Here is a 14,289-nt window from a genome sequence, read left to right as displayed (position 1 = left end):
GTTCTGATGAGCCCTGATTCCGTTCTTCGTATCCTTTTGTTTCCTACGATACACTTCTGAAACAGGACAATGATGACACACGGTATCCAGGGTGCAGTTGGAACAGAGCTAAAGAGCTGTAGCACAGTTTTCAGATTTTGTGTACAATTCCTTTCCTAACTTTCCCCTAATATCCAGTTTGTTTTTCTTGTTGTTTCTAAGCCCTAAACTGATGCTTATCTGGTGCTATGATAAAACCCACGGTCTCAATCTTGGTCAGAGACAATTAGTATGTAAATTTAGTATCACTATTTCCTAGACGCAATACTTAATCTACATAGAATTTTACCTGCCATTTTACTTTCTTGTCTCTTAATCCCTTTCTGCAATTCTTTACAGCCAGCCTAGGGCCAGTTTTGTCACCTTGGTGCTTGTTGGGCTTTCCAGACCACTTACAGGCACATTTCACAGCACAAGTACTAGAAGAGTGTTGCAGTTCCTCCTTTTATTTTGAAATTCAAGTATTTTTTCCTATCCTCTTTTTCTGTTTCTCAGCCTTTTAAACCTAGCTAGGAGCTTCTGTTTTCTGCCATGGCTGCTTTATTTACTAAAATCCTTTAGTGAGGGATTTATTGTCAAAACTCTCTCGGAAATCAAGGCAGGTTATCAGCAGGATCATTGATACTTGTTGCCCCTATCAGAGATGTCCATTGCATCTGAAGACTAGGACTCCTATAGACAAACTGTATTTTATCTTCTAGTCAGTCAGATTTATACAAATTTCAACTAATTCTGTGGCCATTTATCATGGCTTCTGTTAATTTACCAAATGGTAAATTAATGTTCTTCTATGAAAGAACTGCTGTCAGTTCCTGGCAGTTTAATCTACCAAATGGTAAATTAAGGCTTGAAATTTTGGAGATCGTCCCTGGTAACTTCTTAAAAAATTTGTGCTGCATTCACTATTCTCCCATCTTCAGAAATGAGTGAAATTTTAAAGAAATGTTACACACTACTGCCAATAATACCATCCTTTATTTCTGTAAGACCCTTGAGTGAATATCATAGTGATATCTTAACATATTTTATTCTGTCTCTTTATTCAATCACTTCTTCCACAAAATCTTTTGTTTCAGACATTTCTTGCTGAGTCCTCTCAAAGGGTTTGGGTCTTCTTCCAGTCTCTCTACAGTGACCATCAGAGCAGAAAACTTGTTTGCCATCTCTACCACAACATTGCCCTTGCTGAGCTCTCCTTAAACACCCTCTCATTAGGTGACTTAAAAGAACAGGCAGAGTACTTTTAATGTGTTGGGAAAAGGATTTAGACCTGCCCTGCTACATAGACCTGTGCCTCATTTGCTATAGAGCTGGATTGTTCGGGTAAGGATTTCAGGAAGAGAAAAATGGTCTCAAGGCAAGATATCTAAGCAATGGTCTGGAACTCTGGATTTATGTCACTCCTATAGGTACTGGGCAGGTGACTTAAATTAGTCTTTTCTTTGCTCTGTTTGTTCACTTCTGATTTTCTGGGTGACTGATTTGATACCTCTGGTATACAAAGCATAAAATATTTTGAGTATGTAAAGAAGCATACCAAAAACTCAGACCTCACTTCAAATCTGACATATTTGAAGGTTTATGGTGTTTTGTTTTTTTTTTCCATCTCTCTGTGTCTCAGTTCAGTACATGCAAAACGGAATAATACTGCTACCCACCTCAGAGGTTTTGTGCACATAAATTCATTAAAGTTTGTTAAATGCTCAGGTACTATAGCAACAAGAACCATAAAAAAACCTGGAAGGGACGTAGTAATTATCTTCGTAGCAGGGTTCGGATACTGTGCAGTAAATAAGGCATGGGGGACATATTGAGCAATGGGAAGAGAACTAAAATTGAATATTTGCTTTTGAACTAAGCTCCTTCTGTCCTGTGCACAGACTAGAGCACAAATAGTTTAAAACAAAATTCAAATGTGATCATGTAATTAGACAATGTCATAATGCTCACACCCATTGGGGCTCATTTAATGCTATACATGGCAATTTTTAAGATTTGGCAAAGATACGAGCAATTAAAATAGGTTTTTACATTAGATAAGGGGTCAGGAAACTAATGAAAGGCAATCCAATTCTCTTCTGCTACTCCACTGAATTGCACTTTGAAGGGGGTAATAAATATTAAATACAAATTTCAAAACTACTTTAGAGATTTGAAAGCCCAAACTCTATGAGTGTCGCTGCAACTAATGCTGCTGTTTCTCCAGCTAGAAGAAACTCTGCTAGTTCCAGAAGTGGAAGCACTATGAAGAGAAAAAACACTGAGAGAAGAAACGCTTGATAAATTGGCTTTAGCCAGTGTATCTGGGATAGTATCATTGCATAGCTTTCTACAGTGCCATCTGAACACATACAGATAAGACATGGAAAAGAATCTGATTAATATGATTAAGTTTCACAGCATTTGATGCTTATTTATGGCCACCTTTTGCTGACTTTACTTAAAATGATTAACATCTTACTGCAAAAGCTTTCCTGCTAAACTCAGTGGGGCTGCTAATAGTAAATATATTCAGAGCAAGGGGTTCATAATCTCTCCACTGTGGAGAAAGAGAGAAAGAAGTAAAGAGAGAGGAAAGGAGATATAGAGGAATTATAGAGATATTTATTCTTCAATTGTTTATACATACTTCAGCCAAGTAAATTCTTTCTGTAAGACTGAGTAACTGTGGGTAACCTTAATTTCCATACACAGCAGAAATTCTTTATTTTAAAGTCTTGCATGAAATGTTTATTTATAGGTGTGATGCTCTGGCTGATTGTAAAGCTTCCATTGATTAGCACAAGGCCCAAGTTTCACCCTTAATAAACCATTTAATCTACCTAGAAATGATGAAGGACTCAGATAACCCTGCCAGAATTTCATTTTAACACCCAAATAAGGGAAAGTTTTTTAAGACTGTGGCATCCAGTAAGCAACTTTTTCCAGCAACCTAAGCAAAAGCAACCATTTGTATTTTTAAGAAAATGGGCTATAAGTATTTTCTATTTGTCAGGATTATCCTTATGATTTAGTTATTTTGTTATTGTGTTGTAAAATATTTAATGTTTAAGAATTTAGACAACTGCAGCAAATGCAGTCAGTTAACTGGTCATTACAATAACCACCATCACAGCAATGGAATCCACATATTTTTTTTCCTGTAGGGTTGCATTTGTTCTACTAGTATGCACATATATTTGTTTTTTTCTTTAATGGAAGAATCGTATTTGGGCATTCATTATTGACACACACAATCAGATTTTAAGTGCAGCTAAGTACACCATCTGGCTTTTCTTTCCCTCTATGCCTCTATAGCCGTACACAGTCGTCTGCTATTCCAAGGAGTGTCTGGCTTCTATTATAGCTGCACCAGTTGCACTACAATCAGCTGAGTAGGCATTTCCCTTATGAACCCTGCTTTTCAGTGTTTAACAACTAATTCGAAACTGCATCAAGCTCAAACATGACATGCACATTTGTAGACCAGATGTGGTTTTGTTTATCCTTTTATTTTTAAACGCCAAAAATGGCAGGGTTTAAAAAGTCCATCCAAATAATATAACATTTATGATCAGCAAAGCAGATCTGCTGCCAATTTGGGGATACGGTCACAGGACATTTGGAAGCGGGTCTTAACTAGTCTTTTGGTCATCATTTGTATCATTCTTCCCTAGCTAACTACTAATAGTATACAACGTGTACTGCAAACCACATTTAATGTTAGGGCTTAAGCATATCTATGACAAACTCCTGGCATTTGGCATACAGGGAAATTGTGCTGATTTACCCTGCAGCTAGACAGGCAGGATTCTATTAATCCCTGTGTAGAGGTAAAAATAGTCTTTATATTTCTCTCTAAATCTGAGAAACCCAAGGAGAGAGATAGAGGAGACCTCCAGAGAGAAATTCTGAGAAACAGCTCAAATTCATAAGAGGCCATAAAAAGCAAAGAAAGAGGGAATGAATTAAAAATATTTTCATTTTAGTTTTTCATTTAAATTCATTTTGTCATTTTTTCTGACCATCTGAGCTTAGTGTTACGAAGATTCATTCCAGAAATATAGCTAATTTAGGGGATCAAAATCAGCACAAGACCGAGATCTACCAGGAATATCCCTACTTTATCTGAAATTTCTTGAGGCACTTATTTTCCTAAATATGCCTATAGGTGCCTGTCCTGGGGCAATGAATGCTTACATTCCACTTAACACTCCACTGCATTACAGCTAAACTCCACCTCAGCTTAAAGTCCTCTTCATCCTCTTGCCAGCTAAAGCACTCAGCCAGAATGCAGGAGTCCTGAGCCCCCGTGCTGAAGGGCAACCCATCCACACCACCTCCAGTAACCTCACCATGGCTCCTTCAGAGTAGCATCACAGTTCTGAAATAGCTTCAGGAGGCTTCTTTGCACATACCTAACTAATTAACATGCTTGAACCATTTCAGACTGCTGGAGACCTGGGTGTCTCAATGCCTCAGTGAATGCTCTAAGGAAAACACCCATTCCTGCCTGATTGTTAAAAGAATAGAGAGAGCTGGCGTCAGTCCTTTGAAGAAACAGTTACTGTCACCAGGAAAGCAGCCTAGGTTTGTGAAGACAGTGAAGGAAGGCATTTACCCCTCACCTGGAATGATGCTGCAAGTACCAGAGGAGAAAACGAGTCATAATCTCAGGTGTTACTGCTTCCCTGCTGTAGTTTGATGTGTTCAACACCAACAATCATTCAGGTAATTATGGGTGGATTAGGGTATATGGAGGTGTATGAGCTGTACACAGAACTCAGGTAAATGGAGATCAGACACTCAGCATCTATAGATAATTATATTATTAAAAAGAAACAAATAAAGCTTTACTAATTCAAGCAGCAGGTCTGTTTGTTTAGGGTTTGTTTTTTTTTTTTTTTTGTAACAAAGGTTTCTGTGTTAGTATACTGTGCAATTAGATGTCTCATGTTTTGATACAGAAGAGAAAAATAAAGCATGACTCCAATATTAGACTAGAGCTGCTTTTTAAGCCATTAAAAAGGCTGGTATTGAACGTAAGGCATGCATCTGCCTTTCTACATTTCTCCATTGGCAGTACTTTTTGCCCCCAGGAGCCTTTCTGAGCAACTTCCCACTGCTCCTTTTCCAGCATCCTACTATTCTTACTTTCATCCCATGCTGTTTCTTGGTTTCTGTGCACCCTCCTCCATCTACAGCCAAGGACTGCAGGCCCAGCTGTTGTCTTGGTTCTCATTAAGAAGATTCAGTATCCAGTGTAAACTGATAGGGACAAGATTTAGCGGAGGGCTGTTAGTGTTAGGGTAGTATGGTTAGGTCGTGGTTGGACTCGATGATCTTTAAAGATTTTTTTCAACCTGAGCGATTCTATGATAGGCGACGTTATCAGTTTCATAACTGAGGCAGTACCTGACTGTAAGATGAAAAATGTTCTGAGAACAATTTCCCTGTAGATCTGTCTTCAGCAGAGGAAAAGATGAAAAGCACGTGAGAATCTTAAACAATAATCCCAATGAAGTCATGAAAGTTACTCATCTTCATGAGAGTAAATATATAAACAAACCTTCATAGGATAAGAGTATATATTTTAACATAATTACTTCCTTATCTCATTCCACAGGCATACAGAACCAATCCTTGATCCTGTGATGGCCTCTTCGCAATATCAGCTGTTCAACTGACCAGTTACTTTCTGGCTTGTCTGCTCTAAAAACTCTTGCCCTCTCCCTCCACGCATGCCTGTAGTGCCAACAGGGCCCACTTTCACTTCCACACTGGTCATATATTCCTAACATAAAATGTGTTCTGAGACACTAAAGTAGTCCTTGACACCAATCTGAGAACAGATGATGAAAAGCAGCAACCTAATTTACTCATGTTGACTGAGATCAGAAGCAAGCAAGTGGCAGGTACATTTAGACTCCAGAAAACCACTCTTTCCTCTGTGCTTTATGCATCTGTGTTCTTTAAATCTTATTTATAGATTTACCTTTTTCAACATAATAACTATTGGCTTCTCAAAGGCACAATCATTGTGTGAAATTCAAACAAGTATAAATCCTTCATTTTTATTTTAGTGTCATTTTATCTTGTTTTTTCGAGAAGAATGTTACAACATTTTATAGAATTTCACATGAATATGTTATTGCCTAAGATATCATACAATATGTATTAAAATATACAGTATGTATTAATATAGCAGTTACAGGCAGTGCAATTGAGATGTGAAGTCTGCAAGTCAGAAAGGAAGCTAGCAATAGTCTGTCTCCTTGGTAAACCCACATCCACAGCATGTAGCTGAGTTGTGTAGTCAAAAAATGTTATTGTTGTTATTCTGATGATGACTCTGCTCTTTATGTACTCAGCAATTTTACAGGTACCCAGAGACATAGCTTAGGAGATTTATAGTCCATAGGTTAGGAATAAGGACCTATTTTTTACTAGAAAGATGTGCTTGATGAAGCAGACACTACAGTGAGCTTCAGAAAACATGAATTAATATCCCAGTAAAGAAGCCCTCACTGACTTGACAAGTCAATCACCTCTGTGCTTCCCTGGCACAGAAAGTTTTTGTCTCATCAAAAAGTGATCCATCAGAGAAAGGGAAGACTTGTTCTGGCTCATGGTGTCCAACTCTTTGGCTTGCCCGGGCTGCATTGAGTGAAGAACATATCCATAAGTTGCTGTGAAAGTAAACTCCTAATTATTTCCATGGAAACTACAACAACAACAACAAAAAAGAGAACAATAACACTACTTGATAGAGCAAATTCTTAGCTACAGAAAACACTCTTTTTCAACATAGTCACCACCATTAGCTATGCACTTTCACCTGCAGTGAACAACAGCCTGCAGGCCATGGTCATAAAAATCTGTACCAGCAGAGGTGACCCACTGCCTCCACAGTGGAAATGTACCACTCAAAGTGTCACTGTGCTCACAGCCACTGTTTGATCTCCATTCAATAAGTGGAAGTGAATGTCAGCGGGTGCCGTTTTTTCTGCATGGAGGAATTAAACAACACATCTGTACTTCATACACACTTCCATGCCAGACACCATTTTGTCAGACTGCCCCTCTGCTGCCATCTCTCACACAGCAAAAAAACATAATGGAATATTTCTGGGAAGGTTCCATCTCTGCTGCTATGCCACCAGTATCTGCCTCTGACATTGTGAGACATCATAAAATAGGAGCAGCCCTTGTAAAATAAGCAATATAGTTAATGTGTAATTAACAAAGTATTTTAATTCCTAATATTTTTCTTTTTAAAAAATAAAAAATTTTTAAAAAGAGGAATAAAGCCATAAGACTAGTGGGATATTTAACCCCATTTTTATGCAGCTAACCCATCAGCTGGTTTGATGGCAGTGGCTGCAACTCTTAGTGAGGTCTCAAAGGGTTCATCAGATTTTTGAGGAAACTTTACTCTTCCTGTGCTTCTCCCTCAACAGCTGATCACAAATGTACATACTGCCAATAGTTTATGACATGAATGAGGTGTGATTATGAAGTGAAGGATATTTCTCTCTGGTAAGAGAGGGATTATGAAAATCTGGTAAAGTGACACAATCAGATTTTTGAGTTGAAGATCTGAATGCAACTGTATGCATTCCACTTGAGAACTGTAAGCAACGTATTTATATCAACAGAAAATAGCGTCACAAACATAAAATGATTTTTTTTTTTTTTTTTGCAATCTTGAAACCTACTCTTAAAATCCTTTATCAAAACAGAAAGCACAGCTGTGTATTCTTTGCAGAGCGCTGTGCTTAGCCAATGTATCAAAATGCAAACACCTATTTGCCATCACTTGAGTCAGCACTGCCCTCCCTGTGCCCTGTTGTCAGCCAGCACAGTGCTGGTAGCACACTGTGGTTGCTGCTCAGCCCACAACTTCAGGCAGAGCTGCTGCTGTGTGGATATGGGTAGCCACCTTGCCAGCTGGGCCAGGCTGCAGACAGATCACACACCACAGGTTGGATGTTGTTGTGCTTCCTTCATAACAGCTTTCTCCATATTGAGTCCTATCTTCTTCCTCATGCACATCTGCTGAGAATAGAATTTATTTCAAAGACAGAACGTGGATCAACAAGGGGTAACAACCACAAACTGACTCTCAAATTGTTTTCTGGTGCTTGCATAATTAACATCAGTTGCTCTTTTAGTGAAACTTCAGGACTTGAGCTGCATCTCCTGCCTGGAGAGTCACAGCATGACACATAGCCTGTGCTTGGGAAGTTATAATACAACCAGCACCCCTTCCTCATTGCTGGAATCAAGCCCACAGCAGAGCCCAACAAGACTCTGGGATGGAAGCTGTCACACTTTTCGTAACATTTAAATCATAGAATCATATAATGATAGAATGGCCTAGGTTGAAAAACCTTTGTGAAACCACAAAGATCGTCTAGTTTCAACTCCCCTGCCACAGGCAGGGTTTTGCTAGTCACTAGACCAGGCTGCCCAGAGTCACATCTAGCCTGGCATTGAACACCTCCAGGGATGCGGCATCCACAACATCTCTGGACAACCTGTTCCAGTGCATCACCAACCTCTGAGTATTATTAAAATACACAACAGTGAGTGAAAAAAAAGTATGCAAAAGAAAAGTAGAAAGAATGGGTGATTTATTGAGAAATGACAGCATCTGTAAAGCGGAGCTACTTGTGAACTCCGTGAGACTGTTGAACTTTTACTTGCATGCAACTTCACAGCTGCATAATGAAGCTCCCTCAGAGTGTTATTCAGGACTGAATGTATGAAAGAAAGAGTTAGGGAAAAAGAGAACATGGGAATCAGGAAAAAAAAGAAAAGAGTAAGTGCAAACTAAAGTTGCTAAGATGTAGAAGAACTGCTAAACGGCTGGTGTAATTACAGATGGTTGGAGAAATGTCTTACCACGTTGCCTGACTTAAGTCTTCCCTTCTCACCATGCTGGTTGTTGTAAATCCCCTCACCAGAGCTTAACTGCATTGTTTAGTGTATAAGGAACATTGATGCCTATGACTGTGAATTCTGTTCCTTCAATGGTTATCTGACTTTTGATTGCTGTACAACTAAGCACCACACTCTGTTGAGTTGCCAGAGACCCTCTGTTACAGTTGGTGCCACAGCTAAAAAGATTACCGTGGTGAAAATGAAAAACCGAAATAAACAGGGAAGGAATGCTTACCTGTATCTAAAGATCTAAGTTTGCAGGAAAGACTCCACAGAGGGATCTCCAGAAAGAGATCCTTCCCAGTGGCAGTCAGCCCTTAAATGCTGTCCAGGAGGTAAATTACCTTCACCTGTGCTCCCATGGCTGACTCAGTCCTTTCCTCAGGTGATCAATGAGTGGTTCAGGCTGTGACTCAAGAGTTCCTATACACCTTCGTAATACAGAGAAAAAACTATGGTACAAACCACAAATTGTCAGTGTCGTTAGAAATGGTAGGACATTTCCTGCAATGAAAAATAAAATCTATATTTATATCTAGATCGTATAAGTGAGTTGTTTCTGCCATTTTTGACTGACTTTGCAGAGAGAATTTAATTCTGAGCTACATATATAAAGATTTCCATTGACAAAGAAATAAATTTTGAAGTTGTTGTGTAGTCTACTGAGAAAATTTTTAACATTTACTTTGAAAAAGCAGGATATGAATTGAACGACAATGTGAAATCTGTCTGAAAAGGGTACATGTGGGCTTTCAGCCACCATCTGGTAAAAGGGCCAGAGTGAGTGCTGACTCCTTCACCAGCTATCAAGCACTGTGTGGGCTAATTTTCCAAGTCTTTGCAACACACAAAACTATGATAAAAGTTCACATTTCTGTGCTGCAGCGACATTTTTTTCCTTGAGAATTGCAGTTCTTATTCACATCTGTCTTTTTACAGTAATAACTAAGAAAAAAAGTGTGTGGCCATAACAATATGTCTCAGAGAATGGAATTGTTTGTTCTCAATGTGAAAACACTGTTTTCTTTTGAATTAGCTTTAGCAAAAAGGCAGCAATGAGACTACTTAGCATAGTGAAAAATCCCTTACCCCTGTTTATGTACTTTTGAAAATCCTTTATACTTCAATTCTCTGGATGCATGAAAACTATTTTAGGCACATAGGTTAACGATCTAGGCAAAGAAAATATTACCATCATGTACTCACCTTAAAATCTCTCTATAACAGCTTCTGCAATACCACACTTTCCCAGCACTTCTTTGGATTAGGCTGCAAAATTGATATTGTTCAAATACACAAAGAGCACAAATGATCTCAAAGAAAACAGAATTCTCACTGTAGCAAAGACTTCTGTGAGAGACTATTATATACTCCCTAAAATAAGACAAACCATTTGGGCCTATTCAGTCATACCACCTTTATTTCATAATTGCTGGAGCAATGCAGAAGACTAGAACTGAAGAATAATCAAGCTGATAATGAAATGAAACAACTTTTGGAAAGGTAAAAAAAAGTCTAAAATAACTCTTAATGCTCCACAGTACCCTACATAAAAAGTGCCCTACAGCACTTTCTCTTCTGAGGAGCAATAATGACTTCTGTTTGGTCACTGGAAGTTGTGTCACTGTCTCCAGATTTCAGCACTCTTCTCCTAGAAAGATAAATAGATATAAAAATTCACAAATGGTCCCATAGTCCAGTGTCCTTTTAAGAACAGGAAAACTCAGTAACTAATTATGATTACAGCTGTGTGTATAAAACAAATAGGACCAGGATCTCAATGTCCCAGGTTCCAAAACCATAGCTAACAAGCCTCCATAGCTGACTTATGTAAACATGGACATCATATCTAATTCCTCCAGAAAATGATGTTTTATTTTTCAGTTTAATTTCATTCACGTAAGCACAAGCATGTTTTTTAGCAACCCCATAATGGATTTCATCCTGTTGGTTTCAAATATGTGCAGAGGTTTTCAGCTGTGCTCACATGGGCAGATAAGCAGCAAGAATCAGAGAAAATTCACATTGAATACATAGAAGATAACCAAAGGAAGCAGCTGTTAGATTTGTTGATATAACTCTTTGTATGGGGATGGTGATTCAAAGGGTGCTGTACTTCCAGCCCAGACACTCAGGGAGCAGATCTGCCCACTCTGCCCTGTGCGCCCAATTAGAGCAAGCTCATTTATCAAATGAATTGCTCTCCCACAATATACATGAGGACTGAGACGAAGGCAATGAAATATTCACAGAAATGCAGACAACTCTTGAAAAGTCTTTTTTTTTTTTTTTTAAATCCTACAGTCCCATTTTGAAAAGGAGCTGGAAATGTAAACCATGCTATTGTGTGACTCTTTCACAAATTAGCTCTCTGGGAATCCAAAATAGAACAGATTTATGCTAACAACAGGCTGAGGGAGATTACTTGCAAACAACAAAGGCAGCCTGGCCAGCAGTTTAGGCCTTCTCTTGTTAAGAAAATTTTCCCATCTGTAACTAAATCAATTAGTTATACCAGTGCAAACCCCTGATAGAGACATGCTGCACCAGCATGAATTGGGGCTTAAAGCCATTTAGGTTAATTCAATAAATCCTTGTCAGCATTGCTTTGAAGCAAAGGATACCACAGAAGCAAGAGTTTATCTGGGGTAAAGGGACTGACTGACATGTAGGTAGGTATCAAACTGTCATTCTGGCCACAAGCATGTGCAGCTGGGAGAATTTATGTGGTAGGTCTGATGCGGATCTCATCTCAGGCCTGTGTAATGAAGAATGACGCTCTTTCTCTTGCAGCCCTTTCTATTCAATAACTGATCTTAAACTAATTTTCAAACACTTTAATCTCAAGATGTAACATGACAATTATAAATGCTGACCCTTAACGCACCCTCCCTTCTGTAATAACACCAGGCTGTCATCTTTCTCAACGTCTCTGCCTTTCCAGCCCTCCCTTTTCCATGTGGCAGCCCAGCCAGCTCAGCCACTTTCTTCCTTGTTAGCAAAAGCACCTGGTGTTTGTGGAAAGGCGAAACTCAATCCACATGGTGACTACGTGAGGTGGGTCCTTCCTCCTAACAGCTTGCTCATTCAGAGATGTGCTCTGGACAGGCCATCAGTGGAGGCACAAGATCAAGTAGCTACAGCAGTGGAGTGCTGCAATTCCCCTCATTGATCTGACATGGTCGCTGGCCAGAGCTCGGAGAAAGACAGCAGGATGTCAGAGGCAGTATAAGAAGTCTCATCTTTTATGTGTAAGCTCTTTTGTGTTGCTTTGCTGGCTGCGTAAGAGTGTTTGTTTAAACTGACTGCTTTTCCAGAGTCTCTAAGTACCTGCTGTTCTAGGGAAAAACAAATAATATTTTTTAAAAATGCACAGAATGTGGATAACTATTGTGTTGTTATTTACTGATGTCACCTACAGCCACCCCTATATTAAACACTTCAGTTGGTTCTTACAGAAGTAGTTCTTGTTCTCTGGGTTGTATAATACAGTGTCCACTGGAAAATTTATGTATCTGAAAGCAAAACCCTCTTCTGAGATTTGAATTTCAACACAAAAAACTCTTGTCTGATACTTGTTATACATCAGTCCTCCATGTGCTGCCTCCATCAGATGCTTCTACTGCCTGGGGACGTAGGGTTGGGAGCCTCCTGAGACACAGTTTGTGTCTATGTGCCATCAAAGACACCATATCAAATACTTTTTCATAACGAATCAATCTGCAGTCTGAAATTAATAGATTTCTGTTCCAGAAGGCAAATGTTTCTGGACCAGAGCTCCGCAGTTTGCAGAGCTGGTGATTAGAAACCCAGTTCAGGTTTGCAGGACAAAATATACCTGTGTTAAATAAATTCTGCTTTGGATCTACTTGTCAGAGTGACATTTTCCAGCATTTAAAATAGCTTTTTCCCCTCCCTTATTTGTGTCTATTTTCTCTCCTCTGCCTCCCTATATTTGCAGGAATCATGTCCTTTGTAAGACTTCATTTTGCTAAGCAAAACTATTCAGGAAGGTGTTGTGTCCTGTAGTTACATAAGCTCTCTGTGGCCCCTAATCTGCCTCACAGTCCACTATGCACCTCCTTCATGTTGCATCATTTTTTTCTTGCACATGTGCCCACACTGTTTTCCCCATGATACAGCCCCCACACATGCACTGCTACTTCACAATGACTTTTGGAATTACTGCACCTGAAACAGCTTCCAACTTATTTTTTCACACTAATTTACAGGGTGATCCCATTGCACCGCCACTGGTGAGGAGGCAGCAATCTGTGGCACGGAGAGAAGAACGAGTGCCCTGTGCAGTGTTGGAAGAAAGGCACAGAGGTGACTTTACTGCCAAACAAAACACAGAAGAAATTTAATTTTCATACTCACCTGTGATCAGAGAGTAGCCTCAAGTCTTTTCCTTCTCTTCAGCTGTTTCCAAGACACAGGTTGCTAGTTCTTGGCAGAAATTCTTGCTGGTCTGAGACTGTGTGACCTTGAACTTTGTGCTATTAAACTTTATCCTTTTTTTTTTTTTTCCTGCCCTCAGTGATCCAGCTGGTCCTGTGTGATATTTTGATCCTCCTCTGCAAAGGCAATGCCACTCAGCTTTGTGTCACTAGCGTAATTTATCAGTTCACTTCCACTCTTGATCCTCAGGTTAAAAGTAAAAATTCTAAATAAGTTTCTGTCACTCTCTTGTTCCACATTCACCAGGGCCATCAAGGTCATGCCCACTTCAGTCAACTTCTGCCCACCTTATGCAACTCATCAATTCATATCAACCACCCACCTCATTCTCTCATTTAACTGGATATTAATCACTGAGAATACAGGGGAAAAAAAAAAATTGGATAGTCAGCAACTGATAAATTGATCCTAATAATGTACCGTCTTTTGGAACATTTTTTTAATGTAAAATACAATTAAAAATGAGGAAATAAATGTAAATAATTATATCTTTATTAAAAGATTAAATGCAATGTCAGCCAAGGCAGATTGCACCTGATTCATTTGACACTCTTCTTGAGTGAAGAAATATTTTTTTCAGCAAAAATAAATGCAGTGAATATCATCTGCCTGGACTTCAGAAAAGGTCTTCATACTGTGTCATACAGCTAGTAAAGACTTGTTAGCATTTGCCATGTAGGCAGGGAGAGGGAGGAGGGAGTTAGCATAACTTCATATCAGTTAAAAATAACTGCAGAGACTAAGACTGCTTGGTTGAGTCATGCCATTTACCACAGGTTTAAATTACTGTGGAATTGTTTAAGCATTAGTTATCTGACTGCCACGAATCCCATGATGGATCTCTTAAATCAGAGTTAAGTAATG

The 14,289-nt window shown here is 39.1% G+C and overlaps 1 long non-coding RNA gene across 1 annotated transcript; it reads right to left on the bottom strand.

The window, feature by feature from the left end:
- Positions 1-5,662: 5,662 nt before the first annotated feature.
- LOC116226029 (uncharacterized) lies at positions 5,663-9,249 on the bottom strand. The gene is made up of 3 exons (XR_004166205.2): positions 9,200-9,249; positions 7,961-8,073; positions 5,663-6,707 (listed from the first exon to the last, which is right to left on the bottom strand). It is a non-coding gene; the product is annotated as an uncharacterized LOC116226029 (long non-coding RNA).
- Positions 9,250-14,289: the final 5,040 nt, after the last annotated feature.

The sequence above is a fragment of the Phasianus colchicus genome, chromosome 4 (assembly GCF_987193195.1).
Source record: "Phasianus colchicus chromosome 4, bPhaCol1.hap1.1, whole genome shotgun sequence".
NCBI classification, from domain to species: domain Eukaryota; kingdom Metazoa; phylum Chordata; class Aves; order Galliformes; family Phasianidae; genus Phasianus; species Phasianus colchicus.
This window is presented reverse-complemented; position numbering and strand designations above follow the sequence as displayed.